The sequence below is a fragment of the Phyllostomus hastatus genome, unplaced genomic scaffold, assembly GCF_019186645.2.
Source record: "Phyllostomus hastatus isolate PE091 unplaced genomic scaffold, TTU_PhHast_1.1 phas_contig_125, whole genome shotgun sequence".
Classification (NCBI taxonomy): Eukaryota; Metazoa; Chordata; class Mammalia; order Chiroptera; family Phyllostomidae; genus Phyllostomus; species Phyllostomus hastatus.
Genome location: NW_025333560.1, coordinates 97,740 through 116,447, shown reverse-complemented (window position 1 = coordinate 116,447; position 18,708 = coordinate 97,740). Strand labels below are relative to the sequence as shown.

Below are 18,708 nucleotides of genomic sequence, written 5' to 3'. Positions count from 1 at the left end.
TAGATTTATCTAATAAAACTAATAAATAAAACTAATCTGGAATCTAATAAAACTAATTTCTTCTGACCTAAGCCACCCACTTAGCTGTATTTTATTGTGGCAAACTTACCAAACTAAAAAATTCTCTCTCTCTCTTTCCTTTTCTGTCCCCCTCTCTCTCTCATAGAAGAAAATGGGTTTTGACTCATAGGTAAAAACATGATTTCAATAAAACAACAAAAAACAGACTTCATAGGTTTTCTTCTCTTCTAGAAATGCAGAATCAAGCTGTTTGCTTTCTGTTTGGCAAGAGAATAAAAATATGCATCTGTTATAAAACCTAATAGATATTAGAAGAGAGAGACTTCATATTTCTCCTATAAATAAGTTGATATCCCCAACCATTTCCTACATCAGCTTGACCCAGAAATATTGAATACTGTGAACTAAGTTGTTATCACTTTCAAATGACAGCAAACTATGTTAAAATCTATCTCTGACTGTAGAGTTGAGGAAAGACAAACATCACGGCTTAGACACGAGGGGCACTGAGTGATGTGGCTCAGGTCAGTCCCTCAGCACCTGCTATGTTTAGGGTGAGCAGAGCTGGTCCTCTTCCTGTGTGACTGGCACTTTGCACAGTACATATGGCGGTGTGGGGACACTGCCCACCGCATCCTGTCATTTTGATCTTGAACTTCACCTTAACAACTGAAAAACAAATCATCAAAAGCTCTACTATAGCATTGTCCACTGAGACTTGGCCCTTTTTTCCTAATGTAAGAACAGCACAAACCTGATACTGCAAAGTAGATCCACAAAAGTCATCACAGAATCCCCAAGTGAGGACAGCTCATCTACTGTCCAGAGGGTGTGCTGACCAAGACCAAGTCCAGCCTTGGAAAGGAGTGTGCACGTGTATCTAAGAGGCTTTCCTCAAAACCATGGACCACCTACATCTCCCCTGATTCTGTCCAATTTAAATGTGAATCCCAAGAGGTGGTGGAGATTTCAGCACTGGGTAGTGGACGGCTCCAAGCCCTCATCTACAGCCCACCTAGCCGTGTCTCTTTTCTGTTTCTGTGTGTGTGTGTGTGTGTGTGTTTCAATGTTTTATTGTTGTTTTATTACAGCTGTCCCAATTTTTTCCTTTCCCTTCCCATGCCCATCCCATCCTCTCTTCCTATGGGAATAGACCTAAGAATCCCTATTCACCAACTCAAAAGAAATTATTCACCATTATGTTCATAGCAACACTATTTACAAGAGCCAAATGCTAAAAACAACCCATGTGCAGATCAGCAAATGAGTGAATCAGAAAACTGTGGTACATTTACACAATGGAATACTACACAGCAGAAAGAAAGAAGGAGCTCCTGCCTTTCACAACAGCATGGATGGAACTGGAGAATAGTATGCTAATTAGGTGAAATAAGCCAGTTGGTGAAAGACAAATGTCATATGATCTCACCTATAAGAGGAATCTAATGAGCAAAATAAACTCATGAACAAAGTATAACCACAGGCATGGAATCATGGAACGGACTGACAGTGAAAAGAGCGGGGAGGAGAGGGATAATAGTGGGGAAAAGGGGAAGGGACTAGTCAAAGAACATGTATGAAATGGCCCGCAGACATGGACAACAGTGTGGGAATTGACTGTGGGAGTGGGGGCCTGGCATGGGCAGAGGAGGGCAAAGGGGGGAAATTGGGATGACTGTAATAGGATAAAAAAAATTAAAATATTTTTTAAACAAGCTTCTCTCAAAGAAAAAACAAAGACATCTCCTACATATTTTGCTAAAGAAAAAGTAATTGGTTTACTCTTCAGTCCATCTTGAATCTGGCATCCATTTTGTGTATGGAGTGAATTTCATTTGTGGAATGAAGTTCACCTTGTTCCACAGTCATCCCCAACTGGCCCAGCACCTGTGACAGAAAGACCAAGAGCCACCAACTGCACTACGAGGGTCTCTGTCCTGATTACGTGACCTTGTTCTGTGGTCTGAGTCTGATCCTTTCCTTGGCTCCATTGGATGAGGTATCTCTGCTTTTCAGTTTCTCAAACTTCCAATGTCTCTAAATCGGAATTCCTGGTTTCCTTTGCCCCATATCTCAGGCAGCGTGAATTCTGATCACACTTGTGGTGGTGGTGCTGGTATCAGTGAGCTATGAGTGAGAAAAGTGAGAGCAGCAGAGCAAGCAGGCTGCTTAAGGGTCCTTCAGCCATTCAGGATGTAGTATTGAAGCAACCGACATTTAAAGTGTTGGGGGTGTTTTTCTGCCTCTAACAGAACTCACGAATGTCCATTGTTTTCCAAATCCTCAAAGTCTCAACAATTTCAATAAAAGAATGATGCCCAGCATCAAAGGTGCACTGAGGAGGCAGAAATAACGCAAAGAATTAACCCAAGAAGAAGAAGAGAGAAAGAGACCACGTCTCACAGAGACAGAGTCATGTGGAAACAGTGTGAGATGCAGCACCTGTGTTCCAGGGCCTGGAGGGAGCACTGAGCTCTCCTGTGAGAGCAGAGTGTGTGCACAGACCCCAGGCTTGTCCCTGCCCCTTCTCCTGGCTCTCTGTCATGAGGGCTCCTTGGAGTCTGCAATCAACAAAGTGGAGAGGGAAGGTCATCCTTCACAACCCGACAGCAATGGCCACATCCACCACCTGCCTGTATTCTGATCTCTAAGTGCACACTCTCTTCTGCAGTTTACCCTCCTTATCAGTCTCTCCACCTCTTTTTCAGAATCTGTCCATTTCTGCTCAAATCCATCCATGGTCCTCAATGTCTTTAGGGTAAATTTAGACTATTCTGAACTCACAGCTGTTCATGATCATCCACCTGTGACCCTCCATCCTCAGCTCCCACTGCTGCTTCCCTCAACCACACAGGTGCAGTTACTCTGTGAACACACAGTCACACACACACATACACACACTCACACATATACACTCCCACACATATATACTTGCACTCAGAGACACACTCACACCACCTCCTATGGACCATCTGTTCTCCTCCATCTCTGCTTGCTTAGAGTTCTATAGAATTAGCATATTCCTTCCCAAGTTTCCAGCTAGAAGTACAGGATTAGATGCAACACTGAGATTTCTTCTCCTCATTTCTCTTCTCTACATTTTTTGTGACAGCCAAAAATATGCATGGATTGTGTGGTGAATCCATGGAAGCCTTTCATCTAATATTGTTGGACACACAGGATTGGAGTTCAAGTACTGTTCACATTATACATTAAACACACAGATTACACTGCTCTAGTTCCTCTGTAACACACAGCAACTATGAGATTCATAACCCAGAGTGACTGTAACAGTTCATTCCTGTATATTCCTCTCCCTTACACACTTAATCCAACATCCTTGAGTGGCATAGAGCATTCCCATGACCATCCACCACCTCACCCTCCCTTACTGCTATCAGACACTCTCTGTTTATGAATTTCTTTATAATATTCTTTCCTCTCCAGAGTATTCTCAGTCCCACCTTCTAGGATTACACCTCATTCAACAGCTCTTCCCTCAGCCCTTGCTTACCCAGTGGCTTACTTGCTTGGGATGTCATCCCATACACCAAAGGATTGTGAGTTCAATCCCAGTCCAGATGTGTAGGGGAGGCAAATGATCAATGTTTCTCTCTCTCATCAATGCCTCTCTAACTGTCTCTCCCATCATCTCTCTACAAAATCAATAAACATATCCCTCAATGAAGATGAAAAAAAAAAAAAGCTGTTTCCTCAACCACAGACTACTCATGGTCCCAGGAGTTCTCATATTTTTTCTCATTTCTCCTTTGTAAGTAAAGGTATTTCCACTTTAGATTTAGGATGCTTATTTTCTACTAAGAGTTCTCAAAATGCAGAAAATCAGTCTCTTGGATCATGGATGCATTTCTAGCTCTGACACACTCGGCTTTACTAGGTGATCAGTAAACAAGTATATCCTCTTTGTGGGAGGCTGAGACAACGAGTAGCAAGTTCTATTTAGCATCAGCCTGTGGAGGGTGGATGGAGGACCAGAGCCTGGGTCCCACTCTCTCTGACAGGACCACACACCAGGCAGAGGGTCCTGGCAGTGAGAAGAGACCCCAGATCTGGACTGAGAAATTCCTGAGTGCCTCATGTCCTCCTGACCCCTCATCATAGAAAAACCCAGAGCCAGGCCCAGGGTGCGGCTGTCCCTTTGCTGTGGGTCCACAGGTGTGGGAACCCGGAAGGGTGGAAACAGCCCCTGACTCACCACATCCTGTGCATTTCTGTCCTCCAGGCTCAGGATTGGAGCCTGGAGGACAGAGAAACACCTAGGGTCTCGTCTACCTGCAGAGCGGGAGCACTCAGAGCAGATGTGCATCCTCCCTGCTCTTCTCTGCCTCTGTCAGTTGTGGACATGGGGATGGGGCAGCAGGAAAGGATGTGGCAGCTTCATAGGCTGGTTCATGGGGAACCTCAGGGCTCAGGCAGCTGGAACAGATGAGGCCCTAATAGCAGGGAATCAGCTGAGACATTTTGTTGAAAATCTGACAAGGACTCTCTTCCAGGGCTGAAACTAGGCCAGAAAACCTGTGAGCAGAATGGTGAGTCCTCCCCAATTTCCCTGTCCCTCCTCCTACTTCACCTCTGGGGCTCAGGAGGTGACACAGAGGTCCAGGGATTAGCTGATAAAAGAGGAGGGATGTGGGCTGAGCTGGGGGAATGAGGGAGTGGGGAATGCAGCCTCTGATTCCTTCCAGGGACCCTCCACAAACCCACCATCTGGCCTGAGCCAGGCTCTGTGATCCCCTTAGGGAACCCTGTGATGATCTGGTGTTCGGGGACCCGGAGTGTTGTATGTATGCAGAAGAAGTGGATACACCCTTGGACAGACAGAAACCTCTGGTTCCCGGGAACCAGGCCAAGTTCTTCATGGAAGACATCAATGCAGAGAAATATTTTGTTGTCCCTCTGACTTCTTGGACCACAGTGACCTCCTGGACCTGGTGGTGACAGGTGAGGGGACAACCGGGGGTCTCAGCCTCAGGGTCTTCCCTCAGGAAGGGAGATGCTCTCAGAGTGTCTCCCTTTCACAGCCCAGACCTGGGGGATGTGAGGAAGGTATAAGCCCCATTTAACACACTGCCTCCTTCTCTCCTAGGATCCTATAGCACACCCAGGCTCTCAGCCCTACCCAGCCCTGTGGTGACCTCAGGAGGAACCTGAGGCACCAGTGTGGCACATGGGAGGAATTAGACAGGTTCATTCTGACTAAGGAAGGAGAAGACAGGCTCTCCTGGACCCTGAACTCACAGCCTCACCCCAGTGGACAGATCCTGGCCCAGTTCACTGTGAGTCCTGTGACCCCCAGCCACGGGTGGACATTCAGGTGCTATGGCTGTTATAGGAACACCTCTCCCCAGGTGAGGTCAGGGCCCAGAGACACCCTGGAGCTCCCCATTTCAGGTGAAGGGCCCTGACCCCCATCCTCTCTGAGTGCACAGTCAGCTCAGAGTCCTGTCCCCCAGGAGATGTCTGGAGTTGGATGAAAGTGAGGGGCTCTGAGTGGTGGTTGCCCAACAGAGATCTGCCCCCAGAGACCCTCCCAGTCCTGCCCACTCCTCCCCTTCATGTGGGTTCCAAAGATGACAGGTGGGCAGGAGGCATGTCTAGGGGGGCCAAAGAGGAGATGTGGCAGAAGATCCTGGGTTATGCTGACTCCAGGGTTAGTCCCAGACCCCCACCCACTTCTGTCTTCATTCCCAGGACCCTCTGGAGGACCCTGCCCTCTACCCACAGGACCCATCCCCACAGCTGCTGAGTCCCTGAGAACTCTGCTCAGAGAGAGCACAGAACAGCCACAGGAAGTTCTGAGCATCCATCAGGGGTGTCATGTCCCCCAGACACTCAGGGATGTACTTGTGTCCCAGGGACTGGGAGTCAAGCAGAGATGCTGGAACCACAGGGCCCCCAGGGCTCTGGGGCTGGCAGGTGATAGGAGGGGTGGGCATGGCAGAGGGACATGCTGCATCCAGGCTGCCAGAGGCACAGTCAAATAAAATGGGGAGAAGGCAGCACCCACCTCTCACCCCCATCCTGAATTTCCAGAAGGCTCTAAAGATCGAAAAGCCCTAGTCACAGAGTCAGGCCAACAGAACAGTGAGAGTCTCTGTGAGGAGGTGGTGGGGGTGTCCATGGGGATAGGGGCTGAGTCCTGTGCAAGCTCGGGCACCTCTGAAGGCTCTGACTTGGACACACCCTTCTCTTATGTGCCTCAGTGTCTCCAAGTATAAAAGGAGAGAATTGTGGCTCAGAGCTTCTTCTTCTTCTTTTTTTTTAATTCTTTCAGTTGTGGCTCTGATATCCTTGAAGGGGGGGCACACAGGGAAGTCCCCTAGAACCTTATGTTTTGGAGACTGTCCTCTCTGTAGCAGTGACAGTGACAGTGCACAGGGAGGGATAAGAAGACAATGTCTGGGGTTTCAGGCTCTGTCCCTCAGCTCAGGTGCTCAGCTCAGAGGAGGGAACAAGGGCTGGAGTCAGGCCTGGTCCAGGTCCTGGCTCTGCTGCTTCTGCTGTTAGGCTGGGGGGTCCCTTCTCCCCTCTGAGTGTCAGGTTCATGTCTGTTCATCCCTGGTTCCCTCCTCCTCACAGGCCTGTGGTGACATAAGGGGTCTCACAGAGCTCAGGAAGGCAGAGCCCAGCCCAGCCTGAACCTCCTTTCTCTGTCATGGATCCCTCACAGACCATCCCTCTCAGTCCAGCCAGGCCCCACGGTGGTCTGAGGAGGGAACATGACCCTGCTGTGTCAGTCACAGAGCCCGAGGGCCACTTTCCTTCTTTCCATGGAGGGGTCAGCCCATTCCCACCTCACCCAACTCCTAATGAGTCCCTTGACCTCAGCCCATGGAGAGACCTACAGGTGCTTCAAGTCACACCACACCTTCCCATAGCTGTAGGGAACCCTGGAGCTCCTGGTCTCAGGGCAGGGGACACAAACCCTGTTCGTTCTGAGCTCACTCAGCTGAGGTCTCTATCCCTTCAGTTTGAAACTGTATTACATGGGGGAATTTAAGGGACTCCATAGAAAAGGATATTCAGGAGCCCTGACACACCAACCCCTAATTCATAGAACCTGGTTCATCAGCTTTTTTTTTCTTAGTGGATCTCTCAGCTGTAGGGGAATGAGCTTTTGGGGTCTGCCTCTCAGACAGAACCCAGAACACCCAACTTAACCATTTCCATATCCTGCCCATTTATTACTAATCCTGAGCTCTGAAGCACAGTAAACTCTAGTCCAAAGTGAATCTGTGCAGACTTCTGGCCAAGATGGAGATGTAGATGGATACACTTTGCCTCCTTGAATAACCAAAAGAAGGACAATATAATTTAAAAACAAAAAATAACAAGAACTTCCAGAAAATCAAACTGTGTGGAAGTCTGACAACCAAGGAGTTGAAGAAGAAACATCCATACAGACCACTAGAAGGGGCAGAGACAGGCAGATGGAGTGGAGAGGACTTGCACCAAGTCAGTGGCTGGAAGACCAAATGAGGTGACAGCTGGCAGAGTGAGCAGTCCCACAATTGTGTGCAAATAAACTAGGAGGAACAACTGGGGACCGAGACAGACAGCACAACTCAGGGTTCCAGTGTGGGGAAATAAAGGCTCAAAACCTCTAACAGAAAAAAACCTGTGGGGGCAGAGGGAGCAGAAGAAACTCCCAGCCTCATAGGAGAGTTCACTGGAGAGACCCATTGGATGCTAGAAATACACAAAACCACCCACCTAGGAATGAACATCAGAAGGGTCCAATTTGCTTGTGGGTAGCAGAGGAAGTGATTGAAAGCCCACTGGGAGCACAGTTCCCTCTTGGACTCCTCTGCCACATACAGCACCACAACATAACAATATGGATTGCTGTGTCCAGGCAAATACCTAAGGCTCCATCCCTTACTACATAATAGGCACAATGAGACAAAAAAAAAAAAATAAGGCCCAAATGAAAGAACAGATCAAAGCTCCAGAAAAGATACGACTAAGTGATGAAGAAGTAACCAACCTATTCAGATGCAGCGTTCAAAACACTGGTAATCAACATGCTCACAGAAATGGTTGAGTATGGTCATAAAATAGAGGAAGAAGTGAAGGCTATGCGAAGCGAAATAAAAGAAAATGTACAGGGAGCCAAGAGTGATGGGAAGGAAACCAGTATTCAAATCAATGATTTGGAGCAGAAGTTAGAAACAAACATTCAACCAGGAGAGAATGATGAAATAAGATTTCAAAAAAATGAGGACTGGATTAGGAACTACCAAGAAAACTTTAATTGATTCAACAACCAAATCATAAGAATGCCAGAAGGAGAAGAGGAAGAGCAATAAATTGAAAATTTATCTGAAAAAAATATTGAAGGAGAACTTCCCTAATATGGTAAAAAAAATGGCTTCCAGGAACTCTAAGAAGCTCAGAGAGTCCCAAAGAAGTTGGACCCAAGGAAGCACACTCCAAGGCACATCATAATTCATTGCCCAAAATTAAAGATAAGGAGAGAATCTTAAAAAGCAGCAAGAGAAAAAAGAGACAGTTATATACAAAGGAGTTCCTATAAGACAATTAGCTGATTTTTCAAAAGAAACCCTGCTGGCAAGAAGGGGGGTGGAAAGGAGTATTTGTGGTCATGAAAGGCAAGGACCTACATCCAAGATTACTCTGTCCAGCAAAGCTTTCATTTTAATGGGAGGGCAGATAAAGTGCTTCTCAAATAAGGTCAAGTTAAAGGACTTCATCATCACCAAGCCCTTATTCTATGAAATGTTAAAGGGACTTCATCTAAGAAAAAGAAGATAATCAAAAATATGAACAGTAAAAGGACAACAAACTCACAACTATCAACAACTGAACCTAAAAAAACAAAACCAAAAACGGACTAAAAATTCAACCTAGAATAGTAACAGATTCACAGAAACAGAGATCACGTGGAGGGTTGTAGGCAGGGAGAAGGAGGAAGAAAAATGAGGGAAAAGATACAGAGAATAAGCATCAATGGTGGGTACAAAATAGACAGGGGGAGGTTAAGAATAGGATGGGAAATGGAGAAGCCAAAAAACTTACATGTATGACCCATGGACATGAACATAGGTGGAGTAATGCTGATGGGAGGGGGGCAACAAGATGTAGGGAAATAAAGGGAAGAAAAAATGAAACAACTGTAATAGCATAATTAATAAAATATATTTTTTAAAAAAGAAAGTGAATCTGTGCAGGTTTAGAGACAACAAGGCTGAGATGATCCAAGGAAGAGACAGGAAGCTGGCAGAGTTGAGTCAGGGCTCATGACAAAACCGTGTGAAAGTTACACTCTGAGAAGTGGGGCATCGGGGAGCACAGACCCCAGGAGGGAAGCTGGAGTCTCCCCAGGTCCTCACTCACACCCCCATGTCATGATCCTCAGGGACAGCCGACAGCATCAGCCCATCACAGAACAAGTCAGAACACCTCAGGTCCTGCTGTTTCAGCCTCTGAACATTGAGAGGAGGGCCCACACTACAGCCAGGACGTGAGCACAGAGGGAACAGGGCACCGTTCACAGTGGGGGGGAGCCATGGAGCCCACCTGATGACCCAGGAGGTGGTGAATGACAGCTTGACCACAGGTGGGGAAACTGTCTGCTGATGTGTCCGGGAGAACAGAGGTGGCAGATGAGGTTTGGGGACAGGAAACATGAGCCATGTTCCTGGGGAGACATCTCCTGCCTTCCACTGTGGGGCTGTCCCTCCTCATCCTCACTGACGCCCCTTGACAGTCCTGTTCTCACCCCTGTGACCTGAGGGGCTGCCCCACATGGTGGGTTTGGGTTCACATCTACACACCCCTTCATGCTGGATCCCACTCATATAAACAAAATCTTGTGTCTTCATAACCCTGGAGTTCTGTTCTTTTTAAAAAAATTATTTATTTATTTCTAGAGAGAGGGGAAAGGAAGGAGCAAAAGAGGGAGAGAAATATCAGTGTGTGTTTCCATCTCACATACTCCACACTGGGGACCCGGCCTGCAACCCAGGCATGTGCCCTAGACTGGGAATCGAACCAGCAACCCCTTGGTTCACAGGCCTGTGCTCAATCCACTGTGCCACATCAGCCAAGGCTGGAGTTCTCTTTTTATGCCATAAAAACAATATACTCACACTTGCTACCTGCTGGGTGAACATCAACATTCTGCAGCTAAGTGACAGAAGCCAGAGAGAAAGGGTCACATTTTCTGTAACTCTGTTTGTATGAAGCGTCCAGGAGGAGGAAACCCACAGGGACAGAAGTCAGGTGGGCTTGTTGGGGACTGACGAAGAAGAGAGATGAGAGACTGACAGCTTTGTGTAATTTGGGGGCAGGATTAAGCAAATTCCTTATTAAAACAACATAAAAGTTGTGATTGAGACACTGTGCACTTACTACATTCCAGTGAATTCCACATTTTAAAAGGCTCAAATCTATGTTATGTGATTTTACCGCATTAATAACAAATGCAAGTCAATAGCCATGGCCCCCCAATGGATCCTTTTTTGCCTTACAAGTGACCCCATATCCCCAGGCATTTTCATGAGAGACAGGACTCCCTCCAGGTCAGAGGCTCCCAGTGCTCAGGCTCAGCCCCTGGTGGGAGTCCCACCCTCACTCCTGAGTGTGGTGAGTCCAAGATCCAGTATGAGCAGCGTCCTTCCTGTCTCCTCTCAGTCTGGGCTCATGTGTCAATAAACCAAGGATGCCTTGTAGCTTCTGATGCCCCCTGAGGGCTTAGAGGATTTGTATGTGGCTTCCAAGTAGCCTTTCCTCCCACAAGTCTCAAACCTGTGTCTTAATCAGGACCCAGAAATCACACAGAGGGAACCTGTTCAGGTCTCAGGCTCTACTGATCCTCACAACACCCATGAAAGCTGAGTTCTCACCCTTGTTTGCAATGAGGGAAAAAAGGAGAGTGGAAGTGATTGGCTGAGCCGAACATCAAAAATGTTTCCCTTTGTCTTAGATTAAAACCTGTGAGTAGTGTTCAACTGCTACTTTTGCTCAGCTTATGGACACAGAGTGGCCAGTGTCAGATGCAGGGTTACCCCTCACAGAGCAGGGCAGTGAGGAGGCAGACATGCTCAGGGGCTTGGATGGGAGGGATAGAGAGAAGGTCTCCTGCTCACAGAGATGAGGAAGTCTGAGATGGGGGGGGTGTGAGGCAGAAACCAAATCACACACATGGCTGGGAGGGCAGGTGGCTCTCTCTGTGGATCAGGTGACCATGTTGTAATCCTCTCCCCATGCCTCTTGCCCTTCAGTGGGTGGTCAGTCTGCAGACAGCCCCATTGGCTGCCCAGGCCACCCAGGCAGAGAGCTGATGTGCCCTCAGCTCTTCCCTCTCTTCCCCCCACCCAATGAACACACCCACAGCTCTGACCCTGAGACCCTCTTTCTGTGACCCAGTTCCCCTCCACAGTCATACTCAGGTGAAGACCCAAGACATCGAGTGGGTGCAAACCCATCATCCTCTGCCTGGCCTCCTGTGGACCCTCACTCCCAGTTGAGGGGTTCACTCCCATGGACCTGAACTTACCTGTCACAGGTCCTCCCTGCACACAGTCTTTCCACAGGTCTCCACCTCACCCCAACACACCCAAGGAGCTCCACCTAATGGTCCATGTTGTTGGAGATCAGGCTGAGCTAAACTCTCCATCCCCAGCAGAGCCAAGTCTTTCCTACAAACCAGACCCTTCCCAGTGCCCACCTCCCCTCCCCAGACTCACACACCTGGGTCATGGCCACACTGGGCTTGTCATGGGCACCCTCTGAGCCAGTCTGCTCTGTGCAGACTCCACTGCACACCTCCTAGACCAAGACACACAAAGAAGACTTCCAGCACTTCTCACTCAACTCTACGCACACTTTTATGTTAGGGATTGCTTAAGATTTCATAACAAATCCTCACAAACCACTTAGAACTCTGACTAACTCATCAACGGGTATCCTATAGTGTTGGAGTTTTATCACTGTTTATTATCCACAAATCTTACTACATTCTATTCCCACACAGTGGTATCTTCTGAAAATACCCATCTGCTCACATGTTTTTTTTACTGAGTTCTTTTCTGTAACTTTAAAGAACAAACCCAATAGTGCCTGTAGGGAGCAGAGGCCCCATGTGAACAGGGCACCAAATACCTTGGTGACTCACAGCTCTTAGAATAATCACCCTCTTTCTGGTCTATAGTGATGTTCTCTCACCCCCCGGTGCTGGTCCTGTGCTGGACAGGGCACCTGCTCAGTCAATATCAGCCAGATGCCTGAATGGAGAAAGGCCAGAAGAAACTTTGCATTTACGTTGTCTCAGGAAAGAAAATGAATGCCCATGGTTACCTGGGTTCTGGAAAAGGCAGAGTCAGAACTGCAACAAAAATTGGGCTGCTCCTGCATCCTACCCAGCATCCTCTGCCCTCATGCTGAGGTGTTACCTACCCTCTGGACTTGAGTGTGACATGACATGGAGGCAGTACATATGGCGCCTGCTGAGACTCAGTCTGCTGAATCTACTGAAAAGTCCCAGAACCTGCTGTCTCCTCCACTATCTTTCAGGGAGGGCCAATTGCCACTGAGTAGGAAACTGAGACTTGTCACACGGAGCTACACCCCGTGGGTCTGTCTGTCCTGCTGAGCTGTGGACATTGTACATCATCTGAACCACTGGGAACCCTGGGAGACAGAGTTATGACCCTGACCTTCATCACTCTTCTCGGTCTTGCTGAGTTTTGGCAAAAAGAGAGGGATGGGGTGCCTTTCTCTCCCAGGTCCGATTCCCTGAAGGGCCCTGGGACTGAGGAGGCTCAGTGTGGACAGACATCCTGGTGGAAGAAGAAGTGACTCAGACCCATGTGTGACTCCAGTGCTCAGGGGCCAAGAACAGGCCTGGAGCTTGTGTGTGGGGGATGAAAAATAACTCACAGGAACTCTCTTCCAGGGCTGTGTCAGGGCCCGTGGGACCAGGTCCAGGCAGGTGAGTCCTCCCCCAGACCTCCTGCTTCAGCACAGTGATGTCCCTAGGCAGCTGAGGGACACACAGTGGGTCTGGGCTGATGGTGACCAGTGTGGGAGGGGTCTTGGAATGAAAGCTGGGGAAACTGAGGGGACAAGGACACCCCCTGGCACTGCAGGACTGATTCCTTTCCAGGAATCCCCCCCAAACCCTCCATCTGGGCTGACCCAGGCCCCATGGTCAGCAAGGGGAGCCCTGTGACCATCTGGTGTCAGCAGTGTCTGCAGGCAGATCACTACAATCTGTATAAAGACAGGGGCTCTCAGAACTTGGACACAAGGATCCCACAGGCTTCCAGCAACAAGACCGAGTTCCCCATTAAGTCCATGAGCCCCCAACAGTGTGGGGGAGATACCACTGTGCATATTCCAGCTCCAGACACTGGTCTGAGCAGAGTGACCCCCTGTTGCTGGTGATGACAGGTGAGAGGGTGGAACTGAGTTCCCTACTCACAGGCAAGGAAGATCAGAGTGTGGCTGCAGGGAGACATCACCCCTCACAGCCCACACCTGGGGAAGGTGCAGTGATTGTCCCACATTTAACACAGATCTTTCCTTCTCCCTCAGGAGAGTACAGTGCACCCTCCCACTCAGCCCAGGCAGGCCCAGTGGTGGCCTCAGGAGGGAGAGTGTCCTTCTTCTGTATCTCAAAGGACACATCAGGCCCTTTCCACCTGCTGAAGGAGGGAGGGGCTGAGCCGCTGCAACACAGGAAATCTGAGCAGAGACCCTATGATGGGAGCTGGCAGGCTGTCTTCCCTATGGGCCCCATGAGCTCCTCCCATGGGGGGACCTACAGATGCTATGGTTCCTCCAGCTCCAACCCCAATGTGTGGTCTCAGCCCAGTGCCCCTCTGCACCTCGAGGTCACAGGTGAGGTGGCCCACACTTGGCTTCTATTCTTTCTTGTGCCCAAATAACTAATCTAAACCTTGTGATTAAAAGCCTTGGGGTCACTGGGGTCAGTGACATAGGCTTGTTGGGGAGAGAACCACAGGGAGGAGACTTAGAAAAGCACAAATGAAGCTCTCCCTGCAGCCCCCATGGATAGTGTGTGTGTGTCCCCTGGGTGACAATGACCTTCTCCCCAGGTGTGTACAGGGAGCCCTTTCTGTCAGCCCAGCCAGGCCCCCTGCTGCTTCCTGGAGACAGCCTGACCCTCCAGTGTCACTCACAGCCTGGCTTTGACACATTCGCTCTGACCAAGGACGAGGGGACTACACTGCCCCAGAGTCTCCATGGGCAGAACAGCCCCGACTTCCCCCTGGGCCCTGTGAACTTCACCCACAGGGGCCAGTACAGGTGCTACAGCAGACACAACCTCTTCTATGTGTGGTCAGCCCTCAGCGCCTCCCTGGACATCATGATTGCAGGTTAGGAGCCCTGTCCTGCCCCCTGTCCTGACTGTCTTCCTTGGGGCTCTGGCCCAGGGTCACCACTGTGCTGATGGGATCCAGGTGAGGGTCCTGGAGCAGAGGCTGAGAGGGGCTTAGGTCTAAGGGGAGGGACTGAGAAGCATAAAGATGAAAGGCACTGACTCAGAGGGACTGAGAGGAGCTGACAGAGGGAGTGAGCAGCCCTGCAGAAGGACATGGCCCATCAGCTCACAGTCAAGTGTGTGGGGGTAGCAGTGACTCTGCACATCACAGCCCTCCTCTCCCCAGAAATATACGAGAAACCCTCTCTCTCAGCACAGCCAGGGCCCTCAGTGCCCTGGGGAGCGAACGTGATCCTGCAGTGTGGATCTGAGGTCAGGGCTGATACCTTCCACCTGCACAGGGAGGGGGTCCCTGGATCCTCCCCCAGCAGCTTCATCTGAAGGACACGGCTGCCCCCTCTCATGCCAACTTCACCATCAGCCCTGTGACCTGGGGCCACAATGGGACCTATAGGTGCTAGCAGCTCACACAGCTCCTCCCTCTTCCAGCTGTCACAGCCCAGTGACCCCCCTGGAGCTCCTGATTTCAGGTGAGGATCCCCAGCTCCTCCACTGCATCCTCATGGTCATTTCAGACTCTGTCCCCACAGGACCTTTAGGCCAGATATGGAGTGAGGGAGTCACCGAAGGAACACCAGGATGAGGAGACTCTTACCTGCCAGGAGGATGGATAAACCAGCACCACCCCACCCCTGCCTCATTGTCCTCTGTATCCCTGGGGCCCAGACAGGGTCTGGGGACAAGGGAAGCTATAGAGGCCTTGGGCTGAGCAAAGAGGAAAGGCCAGGGGCCCCCATCCTGATCCCACTCCCTCTGTAGCACCCATGGCCTCACCCAGAGAGACCAGGATGAGCATGGGGACTAGCAGAGGCCTTGCTCCCAGAGAGAACAAGACAACCTGTTCTGGAACCTTGTCTCCCTGGGGGTCTGCGAGCCTGGCAGTGATGCACGGGGGATCACGGGCCCTCCAGGGCTGTGTGGCAGCCAGATGATGGGTGGGAAGGGTCTTGGCAGAAGGACATGCTGTGATTCCCACCCAGGACAGGGGTAGCCAGGCTCAAGTGGGGAGAAGGCAGCCCCCACCCCTCACCCCCAACCTGAATTTCCAGAACAGTCTGAGGATCTGCCCCTCTCTACCACGGAGTCAGGACCACAGAGTGGTAAGTGAGGGTCTCTGTGGGGAGGTGGTGGGTGTATCCTGGGGGACAGGGGCTGAGTTCTGAGGAAATTCAGGCTCCTCTGGAGGCTCTGACTTGGACAGGCTCTTCCCCTCTTTGTGCCTCAGTGTCTCCAAGTGTAAAATGAGAAAATTGTGGCTCAGAGCTTCTTTTTTTTTTTTTCAAATCATTCAGTTGTGGCTCTGACCCTCAGGGAGGGAGATCTGACAGGGAAGCACCCAAAGACGTGAAGTTATGGAGACTGTCCCCTCTGTAGCAGTGATGGTGACACTGTACAGGGAGGGACATGCAGGACAAGGGCCTGAGACATCCAGGTCCTTTTCTTCAGCTCCCAGACTCACCTCAGGGCAGGGAACAAAGGCTGGAGTCAGACCTAGTTCAGGTCCCAGCTCTGTTGCTCGTGCTGTGGGGCCAGGTGGTCCCTTCTCTTCTCTGAATGGCAGGTTCCTGTCTGTCCATCCCTGGTCCCCTCCTGCTCACAAGGCTGCAGTGACATTAGGTGATGTAAGGGAACTCACAGAGCTCAGGAAGTCAGAGTCCCAGCCCAGCCCCACCATCCCCAGCACGCATCAGGGTTCACCCCATGCCTGCCCACCTGTATCCCTGCTGTGCTGTGGGGCAGGTAATAAGAAGGACGTTCAGCTCCAGGTGAACAGGATGACCCCCACAGATGTGGAGCCCAGAGCTTGGTGCTGGTGTCCACCTGGAGCAGCATGAGGACAGCAATGAGAACCCACATCATGGGGTCCAGTCCCAGCCCTGCCCTGGCTAGGCTGGGTGGCCTGGGGAATGTGGCTAGCCTCTCTGAGACACAGTGGACTGGGTGGTCAGGCAGCCATTCCAGGTGCACAAGGGCTGTGAAGTTAGAGCAAATGAATGACAGATGCTAGCACGTGCCTTCCACACTGTAAGTGCTCATTAAATGGAACCATTGGCTCATTCATGATGTCACTCCAGCCCAAGGTCTCCAATGGACCCTGAACATGCTGATTGGGGTCTCAGTGACCCTCCTCCTCCTCCTCTCCCTCTTCCTCTTCTTCCTCCTCCAACACCAGCATCAGAGCAAAGACAGGACATCGGGTGAGTAGGGAATGGGGTGACCTGGGTCACAGGAGAAACAGGCTCAGAGCACCTGCTGCAGGAAGAACAAATAGATGGGGAAGGTCATCTGAGAAAACAGATTTCTCCAGAATCTCACATCAGAAATTCTGGAAAGATTACATTTAATGTCAGTACATATACATAAAATAAGGTAATTTTTCATAGTTTTCAATCTCCTGAAATATGAAATGTATGCACAAGTGTGTTAAAGTTTCCTTCTTTCCCCTGTAATCACATGGGAAGGCCCCTACACTCCTTGGGCTGTGACTCTCCCTCTTGACCAGCCCAGGGAAAGTCTGATATCTGACCTCCTGCAGGGGCCACAGACCCAGAGCCCAAAGACGGGCCTGTGCACCAAGTAATTCCTGCCCCAAAGACTCCAGACCCCCACCCACACAGGACCTTCTCTACCCCTAACTCCCCTTACTCCTCCCCCCAGATCCAACCCAGCTGTGGACACCCAGGAAGAGCCCCTCTGTGGGAGGAAGGGAAAGCTGCCCTGGGAATAGGGGACAAGGATTTTGGGAAGCAATGGGGGAGGGGACAGCCTGAAAGGTTGTGGGGGTCAGGGGTGAGAGAGGCTGAAAACCACACTGGGTGACCAGGCCCCTCACCTCACCCCTGGGTTAGTGACCCATCTGGGAGTTGTCAGGACTGCAGCCCTGAGATCTCAGGGACCATGACAGGAGAAACTCCCTGTTCTGCCCCAGCAGATGCTGCTGTGAAGGATCCACAGCCCAGGGAGAGGGTGGTGCTGGACCCACAGGTGAGACCCCTGCTCCTGTCCAAGACACCAAGGACCTTCGTTTTGCCCAGTTTACTCCAATGGTCATTTCCTGTCCACCTCACCTGTATCTCAGCAGCATCCACACTGACCTCTCCTTAAGGGCACCAGGTCATTCTGCTGTGACTCACTCCTGTACCTTCCCTGTGTCCTCATGACCCCTCCTGGGTGATCCTCTCTGCTGGCTACTCAATCTCTGTCTGACCTTGTGCAGACCCAGGTCTCAGGAGAAGGCATGAAGGAGGGAACCTCCTGCAGGTCCTAGGGTCCCATCACTCATTCACCCAGCATCTGTGACGGGAGATCACCGGTTACCGGTTCCATGTCGGTGCCACAGTGTAGGCCTGAGCAGCCTGTCCCCACACTCCTCAAGCTCACCTGTGGGTGAGCGAGAAACCTGCAAACACACACAGATGGCATCCTGGAGAGCTAGGTGTTGTGAAGGAGAATAACGCAAGAGCAGGGGGAGGAGTGTGTGGTGAGGGGAGAACAGAGGAGACAGCAGGTGCAAAGGCCATGAGGCAGGACCTGCTGCTTCAGCCAGATGGACCCTGTGGCTGGAGCCAAATGAGCAAGAGACAGAGCGTTAGGTTAAGAGTCAGATCCATGGAAGCACCAGGAGTCCCAAAGCTGAGGGAGTCCCTGCAGACTCCATCAGGAGGATGACCTCATCTGATCTGAAGTTTAAGTCGTCACTTTGACACCATGTGGACATGTGACTGGAGGGTTTCAACTGTGGGGTCAAGGAGACTCTGGTTCTGTCTCACTGTCTCTCTGCAGCAGAAGAGGACTCATGACAACCCCCAGGGAGTGACCTATGCCCAGGTGACCCTCTCAACATCAAGGCAGATGCAGGGAATGACCCTTTCTCCTTCCCTGCTGTCAGAGGAATTGCTGGACAGGAAGGGCAGACAAGCAGAAGAAAACAGGCAGATGGACAGTCAGGTGGGTCCTGTCCTCCCCACACCCCAGGCTTCCCCAACCCAAACCACCTTTCACCCCTCTCACTCTCCCCCTGCTCCAGGCTGCTGCATCTGAAGACTCCCAGGATGTGACCTATGCCCAGCTAAACCTTTTGACCCTCAGATGGAAGACTAGTGCACCCCCATCCTCCCCATCAGAGAAGCCCCCCAGATGAGCCCTCTGTGTATGCTGCTCTGTCCTTCCACTAG

General features: G+C 50.5%; 1 pseudogene; it reads left to right on the top strand.

Moving 5' to 3' along the window:
• The window catches only part of LOC123825107, a 38,601-nt pseudogene extending 19,893 nt beyond the window's left edge, over nt 1–18,708 (top strand).